The sequence below is a fragment of the Mirounga leonina genome, unplaced genomic scaffold (genome assembly GCF_011800145.1).
Source record: "Mirounga leonina isolate KUSES-001 unplaced genomic scaffold, KU_Mleo_1.0 Mir_127, whole genome shotgun sequence".
NCBI classification, from domain to species: domain Eukaryota; kingdom Metazoa; phylum Chordata; class Mammalia; order Carnivora; family Phocidae; genus Mirounga; species Mirounga leonina.
The window spans coordinates 30,943,809-30,960,656 of record NW_023270316.1 but is presented as its reverse complement, the minus strand read 5'-3'; the positions used below and the strand labels follow the sequence as shown (position 1 = coordinate 30,960,656).

Here is a 16,848-nt window from a genome sequence, read left to right as displayed (position 1 = left end):
TCTAAGTTTGCTCTGTGGCTTCCCACTTCTGGGTTTTAAACATCACAGAATTTTTTTTTTTAAAGATTTTATTTATTTATTTGACAGAGAAACACAGAGAGGGAACACAAGCAGGGGGAGTGGGAGAAGGAGAAACAGGCTTCCCGCTGAGCAGGGAGCCCGATGCGGGGCTCGATCCCAGGACCCTGGGATCATGACCTGAGCCGAAGGCAGATGCTTAACGACTGAGCCACCCAGGTGCCCCTGACATCACAGAATTTTTTACTCCAAGCAAACTTGGAGATGCTCTAGCTCAACCCTCATTGTACAGAAGTGGAGACTGAGGACCATGTGATTATGCACTCACACTTGCATCCCAGACTCGCAGTCCATGCTATTTCCACCACACTAAATTTGTCTTACTCATGCCCTTTCTTCTGCCTCTAATGTTTTCCCCAACAACCCCTTCCTCCCTAATCTGCCTGTCAAAATTCTGCCCTTCCTGAAGGAATTGGGTGTTACTTCTCCATTAAAGCTTTCCCTGATCTTAGTCAAAGTGAAATCTTCCTTCTCTGGTTTAATATGAAACTCTGTACCTCTCTTCATGAACTTATACTCAGCCCTGTACTGTGGTATGTGTGTTGGGTTATCTCCCTCCTCCTAAAATCTGTGTGTTCTGTAAGAAGAAGCTATGTCATCCTTTTGGTGCTTAGCACATTGAAATCACTAGAATATTATTTGAGTGAAGGCACAGAAGTGACTGAATAATGAGTCACTCAACAATGATTGACAGCTGATCTTTCCAAAGTCTGTGTATTCTGGGGTGAAAGAGAGAGACCTGGAATAATTTATCTTTTTTTTTTTTTTTTTAGCCCAAACTAAACATCTTGAAAGTTTGCCATGAATTTCCACTTCTGTTATTTGACAACTAACCTTGCATCATCATAAAATGAGAGTGGCAACAGCTCAATGTTAAACTAATCACACAGCTTTTAGAGGAATCATCAGAAAGAATCTAATGAGAATCAAAAAGCTGAAGAGTCATTTGATATTTTTGTTCTTATTTTCTTGTTTTTCCCCGAGTCATGGGTAATGTCAAGGTGTGTTGATGTGAGTGTCAGGAGTTAGAGAGCCAAGAGAGAGAAATGAATATGGAAAAAAATATAGGATTATTAGGTTTATTAAAGAAAAACAGACTGTATGATAGTGGATATTAGAAGATTCTTGCTAGGACAGAAAGCAAAAGTAGTTAAAAGACATTTATAAAATTCTAAGTAAAACCGCAAAAAAACAAAGTATTCTCTGTGTTGAGCTGGCTGGAGGTCCAGCAGAATGCTTAAGACTGGTACTGAAGCAGTTACAGGTAGAACTATTTTTTTTAAGGGAAAAACAATTATTTTTGGCTGTATGCTAAGTTCCAGTCTTTCTGGGAGAAAGACACCAGATGAATTAGTTATTAAGGAGAGATACATTTTAGTAATTTAAGAATTTTAACTTGTTAGAATTTGGAGAATGGGCAAAAGGTGAATTACTATCTCCCTGATTTATAGGAGGTTGGCACAATGTAAATCAGGGCAGAAAACATTATAGCAGGTTTAGTTTCTTTGAATTTTTCTTTTTTCTTATTGGTTGAAATACCATTGACTTAATAATGGATTTGTTGATGTTTAAGAAAAAATAACATATTTCAGTGAATCAGAATAACTTCCAAGTACTGTCTTGAACAAAACTCAGTAGATTTAATGGCAGCGCCACTGTTGTAGTTTGTTCTACTGTTACATCTTTGAAAAAGAAAAAATAGTGAATACTAATAGATTTCTAGATACATTTTCTACTCACAATCAAATACTGTTGTTATATCTACTTAGTGGAGAAAATGTAACCTTAAAAAACAACAAACAACTTGGGTTCACATTTTCTAAAAGAAACTAATTAAAATCACATTTCAAAGCAAAAAAGTACAATGGCTAAGAGTTTACTTTATTGAATTAGATCTTGGATCAACTCTTAATTCATTATGTACTCTGCTTGAAGTGAAGAAGGCCTCTTAATCATTCTAAGACTGTTTACTCATCTATAAAACGGACACTGTATGAGGTTCTTATAAGGATTAAATGTAATATATAATACAAAGCATTCAGTATGGTGTCTGGAACTTGCTAAATTCTTGATAAATGGTATCTACTGTTAGCAGTGGTACCATTCAGTCATCATTGTTGTCATCCATAGCCTTACAATAGCCAAAGTTTAGGACAGACAAAAATTAAGGTGATTCATATCAATGTCCTGTTCTAGACATACAATTGGTTCCAGCAATCACTGGGATTATGCATGGATGACCATCCATTTTGATGTCCAAATCATACAAAATTGTGCAAAATTAAATTGCTTCTAAAAATGTAATCAAATTATAGCTGTAAATAATAAAATATCCAGCAGCTACTTTTTAGAAATGCAAATCTGATTTTGTTTACTGTCCTGCATAAAGCCCTCCAATGACTTCCACTGTACTTTGAATAAATTCAGACACTTTAAAATGCCCTTCAGGGCTCTACAAGATCTAGCTCCTGCCTCACTTCCTTCTCTTTCCCCTCTCCCCTCATGCACTCTATTGACCAGGTACACTTGCCTTTTGTTTTAGGACATCAATAAATATTTTATGAATTAATAAATAAATGTGCAAATGAAAGAAATATGCTGAGATCTGGTCAGTTCATTTTACCCTAATTTGTACCTTAACCTTAAAGACCTTACCTCTTTTATTAAGTAAAGAAAATCAAAGTCATTGTTTATAGGTAGTATTTATTTTTTTCTATACAGTTGACCCTTGAATAACATGGGTTTGAACTACACAAATCCACTTATATGTAGATTTTTTACAGTACAGTATTGTAAATGTATTTTCTCTTCCTTATGATTTTCTTAACATTTTCTTTTTTTAGCTTGTTTTATTGTAGTAATAGAGATATGCATACAAATATGTGTTAACATACAAAGTATGTGTTAATTGACTATTTGTTATCAGTAAGGCTTCTGGTCAGCAGTGGGCTATTAGAAGTTGTTTTTGGGGAGTCAGAAAGTGTACATGGATTTTTTTTACTGTGTGGGGGTTGGGGCCTCTAACCTCCACATTGTTCAAGGACCAACTGTATTTTCTACTTACAAATTTATTTTAATATGCAAATTAATTGTAAAGTTACTGTAGGAAAAGACCTATTTTGTACATCTGCATGCTTTTAGCTCAAATATCAAATATCTAAAAAGCTGATCATGATGCCTTTTCTTTTTTTTTTTTTAAGATTTTATTTATTTATTTGACAGAGAGAGAGACAGCTAGAGAGGGAACACAAGCAGGGGGAGTGGGAGAGGGAGAAGCAGGCTTCCCGCCGAGCAGGGAGCCTGATGTGGGGCTCGATCCCAGGACCCTTGGATCATGACCTGAGCAGACGCTTAACGACTGAGCCACCCAGGCGCCCCGATCATGATGCCTTTTCTAAGGTCAAAGTTGTTATGCATGCAGTCCTGGGAACAAGTTCTAACAGCGTTTTTTACAAAACTAATCTACAATAGTTTGATAATTCAAGACACAGAGCCTATTTGTATTTTTCTCTTCTGATATACTAGAGATTCACACTGGATGTAGTTTGGAGCATAGCAGCAGAACATGCATTTCCATAAATTGGTCCACTTGAGGGATTTTAAAGGTTGCTTTTCTACCTTTTCTATATTGCTGGTTTCAGAGGGTCAAAAGATTCAGAGTTCAAAACAGTGATCTCCTGGGAGCTATGGATTTGTCACCATGGCAACAAGGACACTAAATCAGTAAACAAGGACAGAAGAAAGGATTGTCTCTTATTGTTCCCAAGCAAGAAAGGTATCAACAAAACTCAACTCTTTCCAAGTAGATATATAATTCTATTGTAAAGGTGACTAATAGTTGTGAGTTCCAAAATTTCCGGCATTTTATTTTCTTGACCTAAAAATTGAAACAGTTAGATGATAGAATATTAGTTTTGAGGAAGATGATTACTTAACTGCTGTAAATTGCAATGCCATCTATTAATATCAGTTTCTAACCTTAATATACAAATTACTCAAAGTCAGAATAAGTACGAGTGAAGGTTAATTACTTTTCATCATCTATGTTGGTTGAAGCATAAGAAATGGAAGAGACATTTAAATTAACAAATAAAAAGGTCAGAGGAGTATCTTAAAAAAGGTTTTTACATTTGAGTAGTCAGTAAACAAATCTCAGAAGTACGGTCACCCAAAGGAGCTAGACCAGGAGTTGTGAATTCTGCCTCTAACTTCATTAAGCCCCCTGCTGACTGATGTTGGGATTGGGCTGCCTCACAAGGCACACAGGAAAGCTGTACCATCCATGCAGACCTGACACATGTGACAGGGATGAGGTTGGAATAACTGCTGGCATCAAAGCTCTGAGGAGCACTTATCTGGTAATGTACCATTTACATTTTGCTACCTCAGTCTAGATTGTGAGGTCCATGTGGGAGGAGACCAGATATTATCATCTTTTTAATAGTAAATGCTTATTCATAGTGCCTGGTATTTAGAAGTTGCCAAAAATATCTTGTGGAATGGATGAAAAAAATGACTGAAAAAATAAATTCTATCCTGGATTCAGCATTCTGTCTACTTCTGCCCAGTCTTCTATCTTTGATGATAAAATTATTAAAGGATATGCATTTGTCTTTGATGAGACTAACTAGTTTAGAATGGCTTGTAAAAAAAAAAAAAAAACAACAACAACAACAACAAACAAACCCAAAAACCAAAACAAAAAACCTTTGTTTTCCTTAACACTTTTTTTCTAAATCTGACATGCATAAATTAAACTATTCTTTTAGGTGACAATTGTCAAAGAAAAATAGCACCTGATGGAGTTAAATAGGCAAGAAAGACTTAAGACTTTTTTTTTAAAGATTTTATTTATTTATTTGAGAGAGAGAGAATGAGAGACAGAGAGCACGAGAGGGAAGAGGGTCAGAAGGAGAAGCAGACCCCCCGCCGAGCAGGGAGCCCGATGTGGGACTCGATCCCTGGACTCCAGGATCATGACCTGAGCTGAAGGCAGTCGCTTAACCAACTGAGCCACCCAGGCGCCCAAGACTATTTTAATAAGGGAAAGAGATTGAGATCAACTGCCTTGAAACAAAAGACAGGAGAGTTGAGCAATTTTTTTTAAAAAAAATATTTACTTGACAGAGAGAGAGAGTACAAGCAGGGGGAGCTGCAGCAGAGGCAGAGAGAGAAACAGGCTCCCCGCTGAGCAGGGAGCCTGAGGACATGGGGCTGGATCCTAGGACCCTGGGATCATGACCTGAGCCGAAGGCAGATGCTTAATGACTGAGCCACCCAGGCGCCCCACTTGAGCGCTTCTGTTAGCTAGTGAAAAAGCATGGGAGAATGTTAGGTGGCTGGTTGGTAAGTGTGATTAGGCCATCTGTGTTTACTAATTGGCACTTATTGAAGTTAGGCTCTCTACTGTACCACAGAAATTGTGATATGGGAGCTTTATGTTTCCTGATGATTACATTTCAAAGGGATACCTTCCAAGGCCTTGGAAAAGGCACTCCTGGGTTGTAAAACTGGCATGAAGGTTTATATCTTAAAGGGGCAGAGAAAGAATTTATAATTACATGCTTTTAAAGTAAATGCTTTAAGGAAAGGGAGGTCTGGAGCTTATTGTTAGGAAGAAAACTGTCTAAAGTTTTGTCAAGCTGAATAGAACGTTTAGGCCATCTTGGTCATACTCTACATTATAACTTAGTGGAAAAAGATTAACCACACATCAAAATTTTTATCTTATTCATCTTGATTTTACTATTTTTTAAATTTCAAGGGATTTTCAAAAATAATAGTATACCAAAATTTGTTATATGTACTTGAATTCACTTCATCTTTACAACCTTTATTTTGTTTTTCTCAATTTTTTCTTTTTTTTTTTTTTTAAAGAATTTCATCTTCCTTCTGAAGACCAAAACTTGATCATTATAATTGCTTTTAATTGTAACTTTTCTAGCTTTGGTATACTTTTTATTGAGAAACAAAGAGGCAGAATGATACTCAGAATTCAAAATATGGTTGCAGCAAAAATTCCATTCATAGATTTGAATAATGTATTATGTATTAATCCAACAACTCTATGTTGAGAAGTGATTATATTTGAGGCATTGCCTAAAGTGCCATAGGAAGAAAGAAGTGGATTCTGTTACTCCTGAGGATCCTTCCATTTGACAAAGGGTATAGAAAATGTCTCTAGTATCCATGTAGTAAGTGTAATAAAAGAGGTAGGAAATCGCTGTGTATGTATATTTGCCCCAGAGAGACAGAGATCACTTTTGAGATGATTTCATGAAGAAGACGATACTTCAATGGAATCTGGAAAGATCAACATGTTTATTTGTGGAAGACACTTATTCCAGGTAAAACAAATGTTTGAGGCTGTGTAGAGGAAGGAGAGTGAAAGTGTGTTGGATATTTGCTGAGTTTGCAAGTAGAAAAATAAATTTATTTAAACCCTTAGTTATGTTTCTTAAGCTATAAAGAGTTGGGATGTTATATCATTGAAAGTTTATTCTATTACTTCATCAGCCATATAGACTGAATCCCAAGGATGATTTGAAACCCGTCTTTATTTTTTCCTTCAAGGTGCCAATTGAACTCACCTCAGATTGACAGTGACTTTCTCTTTATCTTCTCCATTCTATATGTCTCCTATCATCGTTCTACTGGTCTTTGATTTATTCTGCCAGATTGATGGTTATTTTTCCTCTCAACCTTTTACCATGCTTGCATTGTTCAACCCAGGAGCAATCTTACTAAGATTGGCAATCTCTTATGGTATAACTTCTAGAACTCCAGATCATTATAAGATAAATGAATCTCTTTTTGCTTTTCTGCCCCCACTTTGATTTTCTAAGTTTAGTTTAGACCAGAATTCCAGAAAGGAGTGGTGGTATGCTCCACGTCAAGATGAGGATGTATGTATAAGAAGGAGTCAAGGGTTGGAGAAGGAAAAAGACTATGGCATTAGTGCAATGTCCAACTGAGAATGGAGGTTAACACCAGCTAGCAGAGATTTTTTCCAAAATGACAACAACCATATTTGTGGTGTCCATGCTTCTAGAACTTTGCCAACTTTCTCCACCAAGAGGTAGATTCTATTTCTTTTTGGACTTGGATGGGCTTGAAACTGCTTCAGCCAATGGAAAACTGTGCAAGTGATGCTGTTTGATTTCTGAGGCTAGATCATAAAAAGAATAGAGCTTCTGCTTGGCTCTTTTGCTTGGGACTCTTGCCCCTGGAATTCATCCACTAAGCTTTGAAGTCCAAACTAGCCCATGCAAAGACCACATTAAAGGGTCAACCTAAGAAGAATAGCACCAACTGCTAAAACTGTGAGTGACTGAGCTTTCAGATGAATCCAATTCACAACTTGGAAATCTTTTAGATGAGGCACTCAACATTGTGGAGCAGAGACAAGATATTCTGGTTATGCCTTGTCCAGATTCTTAACCCAATTATTGTGAATAGCACTGTGAAAAACCCACCATATTTGAGTGCTGCTTGACATAACAAAAAAGATTTATGGAAAGTGAAAAGTCAAACAGAGTAGAAAAAATTTGACACTTTTTAAGAGCTGATATATTTGGGGGAAAATACCTTGTTTGAGAACACTCAGTTCAGTGTGTCAGTGTAACATCCAAGAAGGATTCAGCAGCTGCTAGAGATACATAGTTGGGCATACTTTTCATTGAACCAATAAATGAAAATTATAGGAATTCGTGATGAGAGTACTGGAAGGAAAGTCAATGGATAAAGATGAGGGGCATTGGCAATTAAAGGACAAGAGCAGGAAAAAGAATGGGACAAAAAGTTGGAGGAAAAACCACCACCAACAACAATACACCCACAAAAATATAGAAAGTACCAGTGGAAGACAGTATTTCATAATGTCAAGATGTTTTGTTTTTTTTTTTTCTGACAGAAAAATTCGTTTGTCAATAATGCTTAGGATGAAATTGAGGATTTAGGAAACAGTTGGATTTTATGATTAGTAGTAGACTGTATTGAGAGTGGCCTCAGGTGGGAATGAGGCAAAAACCAATTGCTCAAAGATTAGAGGGAATTGGGACATCTTTGAGGCAACAATGGAGAAGGAGATAGAAGGGTTCAATGCATGGAGTCGGGAAGGAATCATACAAAGATCCTATGTACGAGGATTAGTCTTAATGGAAAGGGGCCACTTCTATGAGTCAGAAGAAAAAAAAAAGTGAAGTAGATATAGAAATCAGAATTATGTTCTACCATTTTGTTCCTGACAGTATCAATATTGAACACTTTTATTGGGAAATATTTATGTTCTCTTGGAAGATACATAAAATGTTAGTTTGCCAAAACATAGGACTGTGACCTACTGATTTGTGTAAATAAATAACAGTTAATAATTTCAGATATTTCTCTTGTACGTAACTTTTGGCTTCCCAAATCCCCTGACAAAATTTAAGAGTACTGTATAATCTATTAATTGTTGGTTATTGGTTATTATTGTTTTTTGGTGTATTGTCACACTTTGATTATGTCTTTTGCAAGCATTTATTTCAATCTGTGTCCAAAAAGGTCTTCATAATCTCAGGAAATTAAGATATTTATGTAACTCAGTCTAAACACTTTAAAACTTCTGACAGGTGCCAATTATATTTGATCTATGCTTTTGCCTATGTTCATGAGAATCTCTCTCTCTTCCTTGCCCTCCTCCTAACTCCACTCCTATCCCCATCTCCATCACCTTCATCTCTAGGTAGATTTGGAGCTGGTTTAGTTTACACTATGCATTCAGGCTCTGTCTAAAACTCCTTTTATTCAAAAGTGACTTAGATTAATTAACATTACAGATGTGACATTATTTGCCTCCTGGGAAAGCCCCTGATCTGGGGGGTGATTAGGAAATCCTATCATAAGTGTCATGGGTGAAATTCAAGAGAATACCTAATCCCTCTCTATATTATGGTTATTGGGATACTGTCCCAAAGCAGGAAAATGGAGACTTTCAGAAGAATCATGTCATTCTTTTTTTATTCTTTAAATCAGCTCACCAAAATAAAGTTTTAGATACATGAATATACACAACATTTCTCTATTAGATAAGCAAACCAAAAATATTATGACAGTAGAGATTATATAGAATCTTTTCCTTTGCTCTAAAAATATCTATAAATGGAATCTGTTTATGTAGTATATTGATAAAAAAGCTTATGGTAACAGAAATTAGGAATAAAAAATCCCAGGAGGCTGGAGATTTAGAGTTCACATACCATCTGCAGTTATTACCCTGTGGTAATTGTGTACACAAAGATACAGATTGGATTTCAAAAGTTCATAGGAAGTATTTATGAAGCCAAGAACAATTCTCTTGTTGCAATTCCTGACTTACACAAAAGCACTTCAAAATAGTAGACAAGAGCACTTGTATTTTCTAATCATTTAAAGGCCACTTTGTGAATCCAAATCCACATGGTTCAGTGCTTTTGGTTATTAACATTTTGTACTGTCATTTGCCCGTATTTGTTAAACAGTTTTTAATTGCTATTTTGCTTTCCTCCCTAAATAGTAGTCTTTGTAAATGAAAAAGAAATCCTGCAGAGCATTTTTTTTATTTTGTACTGAAAATTTAAAATGAAAATTGTGATTGTGTTCTGAGCAGCCATTTGAATTACTTTGCCTTCTTGTGACACTGGTTTTTTGAAGATGCCCACTATCACTTGACTCTTCATTATTAAACCGTCATCATTATACCTATTGCCCTGGGGTAGGAGGCTGAATACATGATTTTATTTATTTCTTTAATAAAAATTTTTAAAAGGTGGAGAGCTTGATTTAAGAGTTATTTAACATTGTTTTAATAAATATTTGTGGAGATTTTAAAAGCTCAAATTTAAAAAATGACTTTAAAAAACAAAAGACAACAAGTGTTAATGCAAATGTGGGGAAATTAGGACCGTTGAACACTGTTGGTGGGAATGTAAATGGTCAAGTCACTATGGAAAACAGTATGGAAGTTCCTCAGAAGATTAAAAATAGAATTATCATATGATCCAGCAATCCCACTTCTGGGTATTTATCCAAAAGAATTGAAATCAGGATCCTGAAGACACACTAGCTCTCTCATGTTCATCATAGCATTATTTATAATAGCCACAATGTGAAACAACCTAAATGTCCATCGACGGATGGATAAAGAAAATGTAATATATTCAATGGAATTTCATTCAGCCTTAAAAAAAAAGAAGAGGGCGCCTGGGTGGCTCAGTTGGTTAAGCGACTGCCTTCAGCTCAGGTCATGATCCCAGGGTCCTGGGATCGAGTCCCACATCGGGCTCCCTGCTCTGAGGGGAGCCTGCTTCTCCCTCTCCCACTCCCCCTGCTTGTGTTCCCTCTCTCTCTGTCAAATAAATAAATAAAATCTTAAAAAAAAAGAAGAAGAAGAAAATTCTTCAATATGCAATAACATGGATGAACCTTGAGCACAGTATGCTAAGTGAAATAAGTCAGTCACAGAAAGACAAACAGTGCAGGATTCTACTTATATGAGGTATCTAATACAGTCAAATTCATAGAATCAAAGCGTGACATGATGGTTGCCAGAGGCTGAGGGGAGGGGGGGCAGTTACTAATCAATGGGCATAAAATTTCAGTTAAACCAGATGAACAAATTCTAGAGATCTGCTATACAACATTGTACCTAGAGTCAACAATACAGTGCGATACACTTAAAAATTTGTTGAGAGGGTAAGTCTCATGTTAGTTGTTCTTACAATAATAAAATTTTTAAAAATTAAGTGAATAAAATATTTCACTCCCACTCTGGCTTTAAGGTTTTATTTAAAAACATTTAAAACTTCCTAGGGAGGGTTCCTATTGTGTAGACAGGATTGAGAAACTGGGGAGTGGCTCATTTCCAGGTAGCAAGAGGAGAATTGAGCCACTGATTTTACCTGCTCTGTGCGAAAGGTTTGGTTACAGAGGCTTCCACATGATACTGTTTCTTTCGTTAGCTAGGAGGTTCTCAAAATGGTCAGAGGACTGGTAGCATCAGCATCTGGGAACTAGTTGGAGATGCAAATTTTCAGCCCCCACACTAGACCTACTAAAACAAAAACCCTGGAGATGGAGCACAGAACCCTGTGTTTTAAAAAGTCTTTCAGTTGCTCTAATGTATCTTAAAGTTTGAGAACCATCATTTTCAGTAAAGCCTTTGGCAAACAGATATTTGGAGGTCAACATTTAAAGCTGTCTTCATTCATCACCCAGTTAGAGTTCAGTTAGATAGAAAGTACTTGATCATTCAATCAGATATACATCTTATCTGGATGAAGAAAAAGCTTCATCACCAGAATAAAGTAGTTGACTTAGATGACATTTTATTTTTTAAAAAAGATTTATTTATTTATTTTAGAGGGAGAGAGAGAGCCAGCATGAGTAGGGGGAGAGGAAGAGGAAGAGGGAGAGTGAATCTCAAGCAGACTCCTTGCTAAGTGAGGAACCAGATGTAGGGCTCGATCCCAGACCCCGAGATCATGACCTGAGCTAAAATCTAGAGTCCGGTGTTTAACCGACTGAGCCACCCAGGCACTCCTGACATTTTATTATTATAAGAGCCTTCCAAGAGTAATAAATGACATGGCATAAAGGTTCACATCCAAAAGTTAATACTCTTTCAAAGAGTATGATCTGAATATTTCTATTCCTTTGTTATTACAATCCCTGAAGCAAAGTGGCTTCTCCCCAAATTTTGAATATATTTACATAACAAATAACTTCTTTGGTGGTCAAAATTAGACTCAGAGTAATAGATTCCCAAGTTGTTTCTTTTCCTATCTGAAGAACAAAATTGGTGTTAAGGCAAGAAAACCTATTTTCTACTCTTCTGATGAGTTAAGTCCTCTAAGAGTTGTAAGGATAATTGGAGTTCTCGTCTCACAGCTTGACTCTCTCCCAACCATTTTATTTATTTAAGGAAAGTGTCATTTATGTTCTCTCTCTGATCTGGAAGTTTCTAGTATTCTTCCATTGTCAGGCTCACATTTGGTTTACTTTTTGACATACACATTTTTTCTACCATGTGTCTGCTCTCGGCTTTGAATCCCCACACAGTGCATGGCACCTTCCATTTTCTATTGCATGTTTCTTTTTGGTAAACTATGCCTCTTTCACTGTGGCACATCATGAGTCTCAGCCCATCAAGTTTCAGTAATATCTCTCTGTTCAAGTGAACTTGCTTGAATTAAAATTGAGAGAGAAATTTTAACCTGGGATTTTGAATATTCAGATATAATCTTCTGGGTCTAAATTCTAAAGAGTTAACTACCAATTAAAATTCTCTTTCTGCATAGGGAATAAAGTCAATGATACTGGAATGGCATTGTATGGTGACAGATGGTAGCTACAGTTGCCATGAGCATAGTATAACATATAGAAATGTTGAATCATTATGTTGTACACCTGGAAGTAGTGTAACATTGTGTGTCAACTATACTAAAAAAATTTTTTTTTAAATTCTCTTTCTGTTCATGGAATCACAGAAATGTAGGACTAGAAGGAATTTTAGGCTTGCATAGTTCTGGAAACTGTTTTATGGTTTTTCTTTTCATGTAACAATCATTATTTTACCTAGTAATTACTGAGAAATTTTACACCTGTTATTTTTATCTTTGCCTTTCAAACTATAGTTTAAATACTTTTCCATCTAGCTGCTAATTATCCTACCATGAGTACATTGTTGGTGATATAGTATGGAATCTGAAAACCCTCAGCTGTGTTTATCAATGCTAACAATGCAGGCCTGTGTTCTCTTTCTATATCTACTCTTATTTTCCAGAATCTTGACTCTGAAGTAGAATAATACTATTACTATATTTCCATGTCTTTTTAGGTTTTGCTTTGGAAGCAATTTTGTTTTTTTAAAGCAGTGGTTCTCAAACTTTAGTGGTGCATCAGAATAACCTGGAGGGCATGTTGAAACATAGATTGCTGTCTACCCCCAGAGTTTGTGATTCAGTAGGTTCATACGTGGGCACAAGAAACTGCATTTCTAACAAATTCCCAGCTGATGCTGTGGGTGCTGTGACCACATTTTGAGTACCACTATTAAGGTGCTCTGCCTTCACGAGATGAAAAACCAAGTCTTAGCATATCAAAATCTCCCTCGAATCCACCTACTATTCACCGTATCCATTTTCCACCTCTGACCATTTTTCCCTATAGTAGTCAGAGTAATTATCTTAAAATAGGAAGTAGCCTGTATAGGATTTTTTAACTTGGTTGCTCCTCTGCCCAAAGCTCTTCAGCATCTTTCTGTTGCTGTCCAGGTAAAATCCGCCTCTCTTCCATCCCCCAACATCATTATAAGGCTCAGCATGATCTACCAGCCTTTCCAGCCTCATCTCAAGGCTCACTTTCCTTTCTGGTCCTCTTTCATGGAGTTCTTTCCCATCTCAGGCTTTGTACATCTGCTCAATCACCAGGGATGCTCTTGCTTTGATTCTGACGTTGCTAACTCCTGCTCTTTATTTAGGTCCCAGCATAAAAGTCACCTTCTCAGAGAGGCTTTCTCTGACCTCTACTCTGTCAGGACTCCCCATTCTACTTCTGGGGTAAGTAACTCTCCTGGTTTGCCAGAACCGAGTTGTTTCTTAGGAAGTGAGACTTCCAGTGCTAAAACCAGGATAGCCCCAAGCAAACTGGGAAGATTGGTCATGCTACCTGCTCCCCAGTTGCAAATTTTACTTTTTCTTTACAACTCCTACATAAGTTATAATTGTATATTTAGTTGTGTGATATTTTTTTAAGTGCCTACCATCCTTATTAGATTATAACTCCATAAGGGAATAGGTGATATGTTTCTTAATCTTTCTGTCTCCAGTGTCTAGCACTAAACTTAGCTACACTTACAAAGTACCTGCTCAGTAATTGCTGCTTTTGAAAGAGACACTTGTCTTATTGGTTACTCTGTTACAAAGGGATAGAAAATGCTGACATGTGTTATACAACAACTTATATCCTTTTGTCTCACTTATAAAACATCTCACCAGAACATTTTGAAAATAATGTACTTTCTTCCCTTGGTCCCTAGACATTGCTAATGTGTTTTAGTTGACTACAGCCCATCAATTCCACATATGTATATGGATTATGGATCTTCTCAGCTAAGAGAGGGGCAGCTAAAGAAACATCTATGTCACCAACCTAAGAAATTGGTACACACAGAACTTTTTAAACTAATAACAGCTAATAGTAACTAATATTGAGTTTTAGATAAATGCCAAGCTCTGGGTTAAGCACTGTGTATATATTATCTCTTTAAAAATGTGTATGTTATGAGAGAAATACTTTTTTACTATCCTCATTTTTCCTGTGGACACAGGGAGAATAAGCATTATACCCGAAGTCATATGTATATTAAGTGGTTGAGTCAGGGTTCTAACTTAGTTCTGTCTGACTCAAACAAGCCCAGGATTTTATCTATTCCTTTGACAAAAAATGATAGGATTGATTTTTTTTTTTCTAGAGAGGGAGGTGAGGGACAAAGGGAGGGGGAGAGAGGGAATCTTAAGCGGGTTCCATGCCCAACACAGAGCCTGACTTGATCTCACAACCCTGAGATCACAACCTGAACCAAAATAAAGAGTTGGACACTTAACCGACTAAACTACTCAGACACCCCGGATTGATTTTTTTTTTAATTGAAGTACAATTGACATACAATATTATATTAGTTTCAGGTATATATTAGTTTCAGGTGAATCACATAGTGATTCAACGTTTATATACATTACAAAATGCTCACCACAAAAAGTGTAGTTAACATGTGTCTACTTACAAAGTTATACTATTATTGACTATATTCCCTATGGATTGACTCTTCTCAATAGGGATTTGCTTGCTTGGATTAAAGAGTCATCTTGTCTAGGCAATCTGTCTTTTGTAAATTAACTGAATGGTACCTATTCAATTATAGAAGTGAATTATATATACACATATATGTAAATCATATGTTCTATATGCATGTTACATATATTATCATGTGCACAATAATATATATCATATATATTTGTTAGTGTTTTGCTAGTACATAAAAGCTAACATTTATCTAATGCTTACTGTGAGCCAAATTCTAAATTAAGTATTGTTAAAAGAGATGTTATCTCATTTAAACATCATACCTTATGAAGTAGATAGTGATATTTTCCACTTTTTAAAAAATATGGAATGCTTCATCAATTTATGTGTCATCCTTATGCAGGGACCTTGCTAGTCTTTTCTGGGTTGTTCCAATTTTAGTACACCTGCTGCTGAAATGAGCACAATATTTTCCAATTATTATAGGTGACAGAACTGAGGTGCAAACAGAAGATAGGGACACTTTTCCTGAGGTCATATAGTTTATAAATGATGGAGCTAGGATTGGAATATAAGACCATTTGATTCTTTTTTTTAAATCTTTTAAAATTTATTATTATGTTCAATTAGCCAGCATATAGTACATCATTAATTTTTAATGTAGTGTTCAATGATTCATTAGTTGTGTATAAGACCCAGTGCTCATCACCATACATGCCCTCCTTAATACCCATCACCTGGTTACCCATCCCCCCACCCCCTTTCTTCTGTAACCCTCAGTTTGGTTCCCAGAGTCCAGAGTCTCTCATGGTTTGTCTCCCTGTCTGATTTCTTCCCATTCAGTTTCCCCTCCCTTCCCTGTGGTCCTCCACGCTATTCCTTATGTTGCACATGAGTGAAACCATATGATAATTGTCTTTCTCTGCTTGACTTATTTCACTTAGCATAATCCCCTCCAGTTCCATCCATGTTGATGCAAATGGTAAGTATTCATCCTTTCTGATGGCTGAGTAATATTCCATTGTATATATGGACCACATCTTCTTTATCCATTCATCTGTTGAAGGACATCTCGGCTCCTTCCACAGTTTGGCTATTATGGACATTGCTGCTATGAACATTGGGGTGCATGTGCCCCTCCTTTTCACTGCATCTGTATCTTTGGGGTAAATACCTAGTAGTACAATTGCTGGGTCGTAGGGTAGCTCTATTTTTTAATGTCTTGAGGAACCTCCATACTGTTTTCCAGAGTGGCTGCACCAGCTTGTATTCCCATCAACAGTATAAGAGGGTTCCCCTTTCTCCACATCCTTGCCAATACTTGTTTCCTGTCTTGTTAATTTTTGGCATTGTAACTGGTATAAGCTGGTATCTCATTGTGGTTTTGATTTATATTTCCCTGATGGCTAGTGATGTTGAACATTTTTTTAATGTGTCTCTTAACCTTTTGTATGTCTTCTTTGGAGAAGTAAGACCATTTGATTCTTTTTTATTTTATTTTATTTTATTATGTTATGTTAGTCAATATACATTACATCATTAGTTTTTGATGTAGTGTTCCATGATTCATTGTTTGCGTATAACACCAGTGCTCCATTCAATACATGCCCTCCTTAATACCAATCACCAGGCTAACCCATCCCTCCACCCCCTTCCCCTCTAAAACCCTCAGTTTGTTTCTCAGAGTCCATAGTCTCTCATGGTTTGTCTCCCCTTCCTATTTCCCCCCCTTGATTTTTCCCTTCCTACTATCTTCTCTCTTTCTCTCTTTTTTTAACATATAATGTATTATTTGTTTCAGAGGTACAGGTCTGTGATTCATCAGTCTTTCACAATTCCCAGCGCTCACCATAGCACATACCCTCCCCAGTGTCCATCACCCAGCCACCCCATCCCTCCCACCCCCACCACTCCAGCAATCCTCAGTTTGTTTCCTGAGATTAAGAA

At 36.6% G+C, this 16,848-nt stretch overlaps 1 non-coding gene across 1 annotated transcript; it reads right to left on the bottom strand.

Annotated features, from left to right (window-relative positions):
* Nucleotides 1–15,259: 15,259 nt before the first annotated feature.
* LOC118009764 lies at nt 15,260–15,366 on the bottom strand. Its single transcript, XR_004679031.1, has one exon. It is a non-coding gene; the product is annotated as a U6 spliceosomal RNA (small nuclear RNA).
* Nucleotides 15,367–16,848: the final 1,482 nt, after the last annotated feature.